This window comes from Rutidosis leptorrhynchoides, chromosome 3, assembly GCF_046630445.1.
Source record: "Rutidosis leptorrhynchoides isolate AG116_Rl617_1_P2 chromosome 3, CSIRO_AGI_Rlap_v1, whole genome shotgun sequence".
Taxonomy (NCBI): Eukaryota; Viridiplantae; Streptophyta; class Magnoliopsida; order Asterales; family Asteraceae; genus Rutidosis; species Rutidosis leptorrhynchoides.
This window is the reverse complement of record NC_092335.1, coordinates 420,103,051-420,116,294: the sequence shown is the minus strand read 5'-3', so window position 1 is coordinate 420,116,294 and position 13,244 is coordinate 420,103,051.

Sequence of the window (13,244 nt, the reverse complement as noted above, 5' to 3'; positions counted from 1 at the left end):
CTTATGTTATATGGCCATATGGGTTGACAACCCTCATCCTTGACGGTTCGCTACCGTCTACGGATGAAATATATTTTCGAGAATCAGTGTTTGTTCTAGCACTAAGTGATGGGGTATACAATGGAAGGAATGTTAAGCTTTGATAATTGGGTGCTCGTGAAACACACTTTTGGAATGTATTACTATTATTTCATTGATGCAAATCTTGTGGTTCACTTGTACTTACTTACTTAAACCTATGATTTCACCAACGTTTTCGTTGACAGATTTCTATGTTTTTCTCAGGTCTTGCACGATATGTGAAACATGCTTCCGCTTACTATTTGATACTTGCATCCGATGTCGAGTATACATGCATTTCATGGAGCGTCTTTTGACTTTACTTTAAACCGTGTCGCCTAGATTTCAATCGTATCTATAACGTTGTAACTTAACTTTTGGTTGAACAATTCTTGTAAACTTTGAAACAATCTTTATTTTGAAATGAAGGCGACATATTTTGGTCAAACGTTATCTTAAAGACTTATAATCAGGTAATGGGACCCACGTAGTCGACGCCGTCACTTGACGATTTGTCGGGGTCGCTACAAACCGCTACCCACTACCTAGAATCGACGACTTATTTGATCAACTACAAGGCTCGTCTGTTTATTCAAAGATTGACTTACGTTCCGGGTATCATCAAATGCGGGTGAAAGAAGATGATATTCCAAAGACTGCTTTCAGAACACGTTACGGTCATTATGAGTTTATGGTCATGCTGTTTGGTTTAACTAATGCACCAGCTGTGTTCATGGACCTTATGAACCGAGTGTGTGGACCATACCTTGACAAGTTTGTCATTGTTTTCATTGATGACATACTTATTTACTCAAAGAATGACCAAGAACACGGTGAACATTTGAGAAAGGTGTTAGAAGTATTGAGGAAGGAAGAATTGTACGCTAAGTTTTCAAAGTGTGTATTTTGGTTGGAAGAAGTTCAATTCCTCGGTCACATAGTGAACAAAGAAGGTATTAAGGTGGATCCGGCAAAGATAGAAACTGTTGAAAAGTGGGAAACCCCAAAAACTTCGAAACACATACGCCAGTTTTTAGGACTAGCTGGTTACTACAGAAGGTTCATCCAAGACTTTTCCAGAATAGCAAAACCCTTGACTGCATTAACGCATAAAGGGAAGAAATTTGAATGGAATGATGAACAAGAGAAAGCATTTCAGTTATTGAATAAAAAGCTAACTACGGCACCTATATTGTCATTGCCTGAAGGGAATGATGATTTTGTGATTTATTGTGAAGCATCAAAGCAAGGTCTCGGTTGTGTATTAATGCAACGAACGAAGGTGATTGCTTATGCGTCTAGACAATTGAAGATTCACGAACAAAATTATACGACGCATGATTTGGAATTAGGCGCGGTTGTTTTTTCATTAAAGACTTGGAGGCACTACTTATATGGGATCAAAAGTATTATATATACCGACCACAAAAGTCTTCAACACATATTTAATCAGAAACAACTGAATATGTGGCAGCGTAGGTGGATTGAATTATTGAATGATTACGACTTTGAGATTCGTTACCACCTGGGGAAGGCAAATGTGGTAGCCGATGCCTTGAGCAGGAAGGACAGAGAACCCATTCGAGTAAAATCTATGAATATAATGATTCATAATAACCTTACTACTCAAATAAAGGAGGCGCAACAAGGAGTTTTAAAAGAGGGAAATTTAAAGGATGAAATACCCAAAGGATCGGAGAAGCATCTTAATATTCGGGAAGACGGAACCCGGTATAGGGCTGAAAGGATTTGGGTACCAAAATTTGGAGATATGAGAGAAATGGTACTTAGAGAAGCTCATAAAACCAGATACTCAATACATCCTGGAACGGAGAAGATGTACAAGGATCTCAAGAAACATTTTTGGTGGCCGGGTATGAAAGCCGATGTTGCTAAATACGTAGGAGAATGTTTGACATGTTCTAAGGTCAAAGCTGAGCATCAGAAACCATCAGGTCTACTTCAACAACCCGAAATCCCGGAATGGAAATGGGAAAACATTACCATGGATTTCATCACTAAATTGCCAAGGACTGCAAGTGGTTTTGATACTATTTGGGTAATAGTTGATCGTCTCACCAAATCAGCACATTTCCTGCCAATAAGAGAAGATGATAAGATGGAGAAGTTAGCACGACTGTATTTGAAGGAAGTCATCTCCAGACATGGAATACCAATCTCTATTATCTCTGATAGGGATGGCAGATTTATTTCAAGATTCTGGCAGACATTACAGCAAGCATTAGGAACTCGTCTAGACATGAGTACTGCCTATCATCCACAAACTGATGGGCAGAGCGAAAGGACAATACAAACGCTTGAAGACATGCTACGAGCATGTGTTATTAATTTCGGAAACAGTTGGGATCGACATCTACCGTTAGCAGAATTTTCCTACAACAACAGCTACCATTCAAGCATTGAGATGGCGCCGTTTGAAGTACTTTATGGTAGAAAGTGCAGGTCTCCGATTTGTTGGGGTGAAGTGGGGGATAGACAGATTACGGGTCCGGAGATTATACAAGAAACTACCGAGAAGATCATCCAAATTCAACAACGGTTGAAAACCGCCCAAAGTCGACAAAAGAGCTACGCTGACATTAAAAGAAAAGATATAGAATTTGAAATTGGAGAGATGGTCATGCTTAAAGTTGCACCTTGGAAAGGCGTTGTTCGATTTGGTAAACGAGGGAAATTAAATCCAAGGTATATTGGACCATTCAAGATTATTGATCGTGTCGGACCAGTAGCTTACCGACTTGAGTTACCTCAACAACTCGCGGCTGTACATAACACTTTCCACGTCTCGAATTTGAAGAAATGTTTTGCTAAAGAAGATCTCACTATTCCGTTAGATGAAATCCAAATCAACGAAAAACTTCAATTCATCGAAGAACCCGTTGAAATAATGGATCGTGAGGTTAAAAGACTTAAGCAAAACAAGATACCAATTGTTAAGGTTCGACGGAATGCTCGTAGAGGACCCGAGTTCACCTGGGAGCGTGAAGATCAGATGAAGAAGAAATACCCGCATCTATTTCCAGAAGATTCGTCAACACCTTCAACCGCTTAAAATTTCGGGACGAAATTTATTTAACGGGTAGGTACTGTAGTGACCCGAACTTTTCCATGTTTATATATATTAATTGAGATTGATGTTTACATGATTAAATGTTTCCAACATGTTAAGCAATCAAACTTGTTAAGACTTGATTAATTGAAATATGTTTCATATAGACAATTGACCACCCAAGTTGACCGGTGATTCACGAACGTTAAAACTTGTAAAAACTATATGATGACATATATATGGATATATATATAGTTAACATGATACTATGATAAGTAAACATATCATTAAGTATATTAACAATGAACTACATATGTAAAAACAAGACTACTAACTTAATGATTTTTAAACGAGACATATATGTAACGATTATCGTTGTAAAGACATTTAATGTATATATATCATATTAAGAGATATTCATACATGATAATATCATGATAATATAATAATTTAAAATCTCATTTGATATTATAAACATTGGGTTAACAACATTTAACAAGATCGTTAACCTAAAGGTTTCTAAACAACACTTACATGTAACGACTAACGATGACTTAACGACTCAGTTAAAATGTATATACATGTAGTGTTATAATATGTATTTATACACTTTTGAAAGACTTAAATACACTTATCAAAATACTTCTACTTAACAAAAATGCTTACAATTACATCCTCGTTCAGTTTCATCAACAATTCTACTCGTATGCACCCGTATTCGTACTCGTACAATACACAGCTTTTAGATGTATGTACTATTGGTATATACACTCCAATGATCAGTTCTTAGCAGCCCATGTGAGTCACCTAACACATGTGGGAACCATCATTTGGCAACTAGCATGAAATATCTCATAAAATTACAAAAAATATGAGTAATCATTCATGACTTATTTACATGAAAACAAAATTACATATCCTTTATATCTAATCCATACACCAACGACCAAAAATACATACAAACACTTTCATTCTTCAATTTTCTTCATCTAATTGATCTCTCTCAAGTTCTATCTTCAAGTTCTAAGTGTTCTTCATATATTCTACAAGTTCTAGTTACATAAAATCAAGAATACTTTCAAGTTTGCTAGCTCACTTCCAATCTTGTAAGGCGATCATCCAACCTCAAGAAATCTTTGTTTCTTACAGTAGGTTATCATTCTAATACAAGGTAATAATCATATTCAAACTTTGGTTCAATTTCTATAACTATAACAATCTTATTTCAAGTGATGATCTTACTTGAACTTGTTTTCGTGTCATGATTCTGCTTCAAGAACTTCGAGCCATCCAAGGATCCGTTGAAGCTAGATCCATTTTTCTCTTTTCCAGTAGGTTTATCCAAGGAACTTAAGGTAGTAATGATGTTCATAACATCATTCGATTCATATATATAAAGCTATCTTATTCGAAGGTTTAAACTTGTAATCACTAGAACATAGTTTAGTTAATTCTAAACTTGTTCGCAAACAAAAGTTAATCCTTCTAAATTGACTTTTAAAATCAACTAAACACATGTTCTATATCTATATGATATGCTAACTTAATGATTTAAAACCTGGAAACACGAAAAACACCGTAAAACCGGATTTACGCCGTCGTAGTAACACCGCGGGCTGTTTTGGGTTAGTTAATTAAAAACTATGATAAACTTTGATTTAAAAGTTGTTATTCTGAGAAAATGATTTTTATTATGAACATGAAACTATATCCAAAAATTATGGTTAAACTCAAAGTGGAAGTATGTTTTCTAAAATGGTCATCTAGACGTCGTTCTTTCGACTGAAATGACTACCTTTACAAAAACGACTTGTAACTTATTTTTCTGACAATAAACCTATACTTTTTCTGTTTATATTCATAAAATAGAGTTCAATATGAAACCATAGCAATTTGATTCACTCAAAACGGATTTAAAATGAAGAAGTTATGGGTAAAACAAGATTGGATAATTTTTCTCATTTTAGCTACGTGAAAATTGGTAACAAATCTATTCCAACCATAACTTAATCAACTTGTATTGTATATTATGTAATCTTGAGATACCATAGACACGTATACAATGTTTCGACCTATCATGTCGACACATCTATATATATTTCGGAACAACCATAGACACTCTATATGTGAATGTTGGAGTTAGCTATACAGGGTTGAGGTTGATTCCAAAATATATATAGTTTGAGTTGTGATCAATACTGAGATATGTATACACTGGGTCGTGGATTGATTCAAGATAATATTTATCGATTTATTTCTGTACATCTAACTGTGGACAACTAGTTGTAGGTTACTAACGAGGACAGCTGACTTAATAAACTTAAAACATCAAAATATATTAAAAGTGTTGTAAATATATTTTGAACATACTTTGATATATATGTATATATTGTTATAGGTTCGTGAATCAACCAGTGGCCAAGTCTTACTTCCCGACGAAGTAAAAATCTGTGAAAGTGAGTTATAGTCCCACTTTTAAAATCTAATATTTTTGGGATGAGAATACATGCAGGTTTTATAAATGATTTACAAAATAGACACAAGTACGTGAAACTACATTCTATGGTTGAATTATCGAAATCGAATATGCCCCTTTTTATTAAGTCTGGTAATCTAAGAATTAGGGAACAGACACCCTAATTGATGTGAATCCTAAAGATAGATCTATCGGGCCCAACAAGCCCCATCCAAAGTACCGGATGCTTTAGTACTTCGAAATTTATATCATGTCCGAAGGAGGATCCCGGAATGATGGGGATATTCTTATATATGCATCTTGTTAATGTCGATTACCAGGTGTTCACCATATGAATGATTTTTATCTCTATGTATGGGATGTGTATTGAAATATGAAATCTTGTGGTCTATTATTATGATTTGATAAATATAGGTTAAACCTATAACTCACCAACATTTTTGTTGACGTTTTAAGCATGTTTATTCTCAGGTGATTATTAAGAGCTTCCACTGTCGTATACTTAAATAAGGACGAGATTTGAAGTCCATGCTTGTATGATATTGTGTAAAAACTGCATTCAAGAAACTTATTTTGTTGTAACATATTTGTATTGTAAACCATTATGTAATGGTCGTGTGTAAACAGGATATTTTAGATTATCATTATTTGATAATCTACGTAAAGCTTTTTAAACCTTTATTGATGAAATAAAGGTTATGGTTTGTTTTAAAATGAATGCAGTCTTTGAAAAACGTCTCATATAGAGGTCAAAACCTCGCAACGAAATCAATTAATATGGAACGTTTTTAATCAATAAGAACGAGACATTTCAAAATAGGAAAACAAGTTCATGCTAGTCATAAACCTAAGAACTTCATTTCAACCAAAAGATATTTGGAACTCCTACATATGGATTTGTTTGGTCCATCATCCGTTCAAAGTTATGGTGGAAATTTCTACACTTTGGTAATCGTTGATGATTTTTCTAGATATTCATGGACACTTTTTCTAAAACACAAAAATGAGGCATTTGAGATATTCGTAATTTTTGCTACAAAAATACAAAATTTGCTTGGGTGTACAATTGTCACCATACGAACGGATCATGGAAGAGAATTTGATAATGATGCCCAATTTGGAGTCTTTTGTGATTTACATGGAATTTCTCATAATTTCTCGGCTCCTCGCACTCCTCAATCAAATGGGGTTGTTGAAAGGAAAAATCGAACTCTTCAAGAAATGAGTAGAACAATGTTAAATGAACATTCAATCTCTCAAAATTTTTGGTGTTAAGCGGTAGCAACCTCTACGTATATTCAAAATAGAGTTCTAATTAGGCCTTCAATGGATAAAACACCCTATGAAATCCTAAATGGTTGGAAACCCACCGTAAGTCACCTTAGGGTATTTGGATGTAAGTGTTTCATCTTAAACAAAAAGGAATACCTAACAAATTTCGAACCTAAAGCCTATGAAGGAGTATTCCTAGGATATTCGTTAGAAAGCAAAGCCTACAGGGTTCTAAACAAGTACGCTAATGTCATAGAAGAATCGCTAGATGTCACTTTTGATGAAACTCCTCCACCTAAGTCCAAACCACTAGTAGATTATGATGTGATTGAATAAGAAGCCATTGTGACTGGCACAACCCAAAATGAGCCGAAAGAAGTCGAAGAAACCAATGAGGAAGAATCTCACTTGGAAAACGATCCTAGCAAAGACCATCTAGAACCCACAATGTGATGACCCGCATTTTTCTGACTATTTTATTATACTATTTATATGATTTAATAATTCCGACGTAATAAAAATGAATTTTAATAAGTCTTGAACCTCCGAAAAGAGTTTTATATAAGCATTTGACTACCCTTTTATTCCTACGATTCATTAACGTCATAACTTGTATTAATTATATATATATATATATATATATATATATATATATATATATATATATATATATATATATATATATATATATATATATATATATATATATATATTTAACTTGAAAATATGATAATTAAATATCTTATTATTTATATTAACAAAGTATTATATATACATTTTCATATTGCTAACTATAAGAGTTTTCGAAACGATATATATATGTAACGTTTAACGACGTAATAACTCTTAAGTTAAAATGAATATATATGTATTGTATTAAGAAATATTAATACATACTTAAAAGACTTAAATACTTAAGTTAACATACTTATACTTATTAAAGATAGCAACATTCATATTCCGATTCGTTTTTATCAAATATTTTACTAATATTTATGCGGTATCTATACGTGTATTATACGCAGCTTCTAGAAGTATTTACTATTGGTATATACCAATAGAAATATGAATTAATGGAATAATATTTCATGCATGACTTAATACATTTTAACTTATCTTAGATATTTTTCACTAAAAACCAAATTTATAAGCCTATAAATAAGCACCATTTCTAACTCATTTTTACACATTCATTTTCCAAATTTTACTTCCAATTTTCACACACACTTGCAAGAACTCTCTCAAGTTTTGTTCTACTACTTCTTTCCAGCAACTTTACATTCTAAACTTGAGGTAAACACTCTACTTCAACTCTTGTTCAATTCATATGTTTATAGTTATCTATATAAGAGTTTATAAACTAGAACATATTTTAGTTGATTCTAAACTTGTTTGAAAAACTAATCTAATATTTCTAGCTTAACTCTAATAATACTTATTTATATGTATTATGATGTTATATTAAGTTAATATAAGAACTTATAACTTGTACATATGAAGAACCCCTTGAAACTTAACATATATCGTTTAATCTCCATTCGGTAAAAAGCGGGCTGTTTTGGGTTGGGAATTAAAAACCTATCTTAGACTTTGAGTTCGAGGCTAAGACTTTGGAAATATGTTAATATATGTAAATAAGACTTCTAGTAATTTTTTCATGATTTTATACAAAGTGGAAGTATTTTATCAAAAATCCTATATCGGGTGGATGCCGGGATTCTTCCTAATCTGACCACCGGCACAAAAAGAGGGTAAAACTCTAAAAATTACTACTTGGGCTGAACTTTTAGAATTGGTTTTGAAAAAGTAACTTCTTAAAGAATCTATATCAATTTTATTCACTTTAAACGGAGTTGTAATGAATATTTGGCGAGCAAAACAAAATCTGCTAAAATTAACATTGTATGGATGAAATTCATCTTATAAAAACTATATTAACCATATCCTTGCTAAATTTTACTATATCCTATATATATTTGGACATGTTATCATTATTATAACAAAATATTATAATCTTGTTTGATTCCGAGATTGTATGTATATAATAATCTTTGTACGTTCCATGACAATACGTATACAATACGTTTTGATAAATCCTAAGTCAACATGTCTCTGGATTGATGCAAGACAATATGTACACAATACGCCGTGGGGTAATTCTAAGATTATATATATATACCGATTATTGGACTGTTGGACTTTTCGGACTATTTTGGACTTTTCGAACTATTTTGGACTTTTCGGACTATTTTGGACTACTAACAAAGGACTACTAACAATGGACTACTAACAAAGGACTACTAACAATGGACTACTAACATAAAATGTTAAAAATTATTATATAAGTATTCTATGAACTTGCTATATTAATTTTGTTCACATGTATTATTATCTAAATCGTTATTATTGTTATAGGTTCGTGAATCCAAGGACGTCGGCTATATTTTAATAAGTTGAAAACTTATTATTTCTCTATCTAACTACCGTGAGTATATAGTCCTATTTTTCAACTCTAAAAATATATTGGGATGAGAATACATGCATTTTATGTTTTACGCTATGGACATAAGTACTTAAAATATATTCTACGTTAAGTTGTACCACCTTGCATATCTTCCCTAATAGCTTGGTAACTAATATTTACCTGATGTAAGAACAAGTAAGCGCGAATCCTATTGATAGATCTATCGGGTTTGACAACCCCAACCGGGCTAGTCGCTCTAGTATCGTAAACGGTTGCATAGTACTTCGTTTTTACTACACTTGGTATAGTATAAGGAGATTTCATAATAAAGGGAATATGCCATATTATTGGTTAAGTATGGTTACCGAAGTGCTCAACAACTTATAGAATATCTTTATTGAAATGTTTATAACTATGAAATCTTGTGGTCTATATTTATATCGATGCTAGCTTTAAACCTATATATCTCACCAACCTTTATGTTGACTGTTTAAGCATGTTTATTCTCAGGTCCTTAAGAAAGTCTTCCGCTGATTATCTGAGCAAGCTGTGCATGGAGTCTCATGCTTTTGTTTAAATAAAGTGTTACATTCAATTAAACCTTTGTCATGTAATATATTCGACTTTTATGTCACGTGTGTAGTATTTATGTAATATGGGGATTATTCCTTAAATAATCGCCCACTTGTTTAAAACATGCATTATATATAATAATGGTGTGCTTTTTATGAAACGAATGCAATATTTTCTAAAAACGTATCATATAGAGGTCAAATACCTCGCTATGGGACCAATGAATAACGTACTACGTTTATAGTAATATGGACGGGTCGTTTCAGTTGGTATCAGAGTAGAGGTCTTAGAGAACCAGGAATTGCATTAGTGTGTCTAACCGGTGTTTGTTAGGATGCATTAGTGAGTCTGGACTTTGACCATGTCTGTTTTGAAAACCATTGCTTATCTTTTTTGGTTGGAAATTAAATATTTTAACATGTAAATGTTATGTGGTATATTACTAACGTACTAGTTATTATGTTATAGATGTCTGCATCTAGCTTCGAATTAGTATTCACTTTCAGCGACTCCGAAATCAAGTCCAAATCTTCAGTAAAAGTATCGACCATCAATTTGTCTGATGATGATGAAGACCTGAAAGAGGACACATTTTGGAAAGATTCACAATTTCCAGAAGAACCGGAAGTGAAAGAACCTGAAAACGATCCTGAGGAGGAGGAGGAAGTAAAAGAGATTACTGAGAAAGAATTTAAAAAGTGAAAGGAACCTGTAGTCACCAAACCAAAATTTCCAAATCCGGAAATTAATATAGCATTTATTGTACAAAGTGCTCCTGACATTTCTACCCCTAGTCCTCTTTGTCTTACCAACTCTATTGAGGTATCAAGTACCTCAGAACCCCGAACAAGATATAAACGTACCGCTCGAATAAGCGTTATGAGAGTACCTGATAACAAGAGGTCCCCCCGTTTTTAAAACCATTTTCGCTACAACATCACTTCACGCATTGTATAATATTATTCAGTGTACTTTACTTTATCCTACATGTGTTTTATGTAAAATAAACTTATGTGAATAAGTGGTATTGTATCGTTGTACCATAATACATTGAAGAATAAAGCGTGAAATTATAATACATTAGTTTTTCATGATAGAATATTATTTAGATGGTAGTAGTTAATTGTTGTACTAAGCTATTAAGTATTAACTTTAACGGGTAGGTAATACCCTAGAAATCATTATAAAACGCTAATAAGAAGAAAAGGCGTTTATAATAATTGGTTCATATTATTAATATGCCACGATGTACCATTAATTACTTGCTACATCTATAATATTCTATGTGATTAATTATCTTATATGTTTATTGAAGAAACATGGCTCGATTGAACCGAATGACGGAACAAGAAATTGAGGAACTTATCAACCAAAGCGTAAACGACCGAATACTTTGGGTCAAAGCGGCAAGAGCAGCAGCAAACAACACAAACCCTCATATTGGATGCACATATAAAGCATTTCAAGGTTGCAAACCTTCATCATTCAGCGGAACAGAAGGACCAGTTAGTTTAACCCGATGGTTCAAAAAGCTCGAGTCCGTATTTAAAATTAGTGGTTGTGTGGAAGGGGATAGGACAAAGTATGCTTCATGCCCATTACAGGATGGTGCACTTATGAAACGACCCGTCCATATTACTATAAACGAGGTACGTTATTCATTGATCTCAATAGCGATGTATTTGACCTATATATGATACATTTTATAAAATATTGCATTCTTATTTCATAACGACCAAAACTTTCATATATAAATGAAAGTTTTAAACATGTGGGTGATCATATGAGAAATGATCCCCGAATACATAAGTTTTGGAATATTACAACGTGGGCATAATAGCCAAATATATTACATGACAAAGATAATGTTTATTAGAATGCAACTTTCTTTAAACACAAGCATGAACGACGCCATGCAACACCATGAGCAAGCAATCAGCAGAAGACTTTTAAAGACCTGAGAATACACATGCTTAAACTGTCAACACAAAGGTTGGTGAGATATAGGTTTTAAAGCCAGCATAAGATATAATAATAGACCACAAGATTTCATGTTATAAACGTTTCTGCAAAGATATTCTATATGTTGTTGAGCACCCAGTAACTATACTTAACATATGTTTTCCGTGCATATTCCCTTTTCAAAGTTATCTCTACACCGTACCAAGTGTAGTAAAACGAAGTACTAAACACTCGTTATGAACTAGTGCTAACTAGCCCGAGTGAGGTTGTAAAACCCAATAGATCTATCAATAGGATTCGCGCTTACATGTTAACCACATGTAACAAATAGTTACCAGACTATTAGGGATATATACAAAGGTATAACTCAACATAGAATAAATATTTAAGTACTTGTGTCTATTTCGAAAAATAAAAGCTGCATGTATTCTCATCCCAAAATATTTGTAGAGTTTAAAAATGGGACTATATACTCACTGTCGTAAAAGTATAGTTTTAACAAGTTTCCAACTTATTAAAATATAGCCGACGTCCTTGGATTCACGAACCTATAACAATAATCACGATTCAGATAATAATACATGTGAACAAAATTAATATAGCAAGTTCAAAGAATACTTATATAATAATTTTTAACATTTTATGTTAGTAGTCCATTGTTAGTTGTCCTTTGTTAGTAGTCCATTGTTAGTAGTCCAAAATAGTCTGAAAAGTCCAACAGTCCAATAATCGGTATATATATATATATATATAATCTTAGAATTACCCCATGGCGTATTGTGTACATATTGTCTTGCATCAATCCAGAGACGTATTGACTTAGGATTTATCAAAACGTATTGTATACATATTGTCATGGAACGTACCAAGATTATTATATATATACAATCTCAGAATTAACCAAGATTATAATATTTTGTTATACTAATTATAACATGTCCAAATATATATAGGATATAGGAAAAGTTAGCAAGGATATGGTTAATATAGTTTTTAAGGTGTTCTTCATATGTACAAGTTATAAGTTCTTATAATATCTTAATATAACATCATAATACATATAAATAGGTGTTATTAGAGTTAAGTTAGAAAGATTAGATTAGTTTTTTTTAAACAAGTTTAGACTCATCCAAACTATGTTCTAGTTGTTATTAGTTATGATCTCTTATATAGATAGCTATAAATATATGAATTGAACAAGAGTTTTGGTAAGGCTAATACCTTGATTTAAGAAAGATAAGTAGCTGAATATGAAGAGGATTTCTAGAGCTTGAAAGACACCTTGAATTGGTGCTTAAAGATAACCAAACTTGGAAGCAAAACTTGAATCAAAGTAAGTGTTCTTGATTGCTTCTTATATGATGATT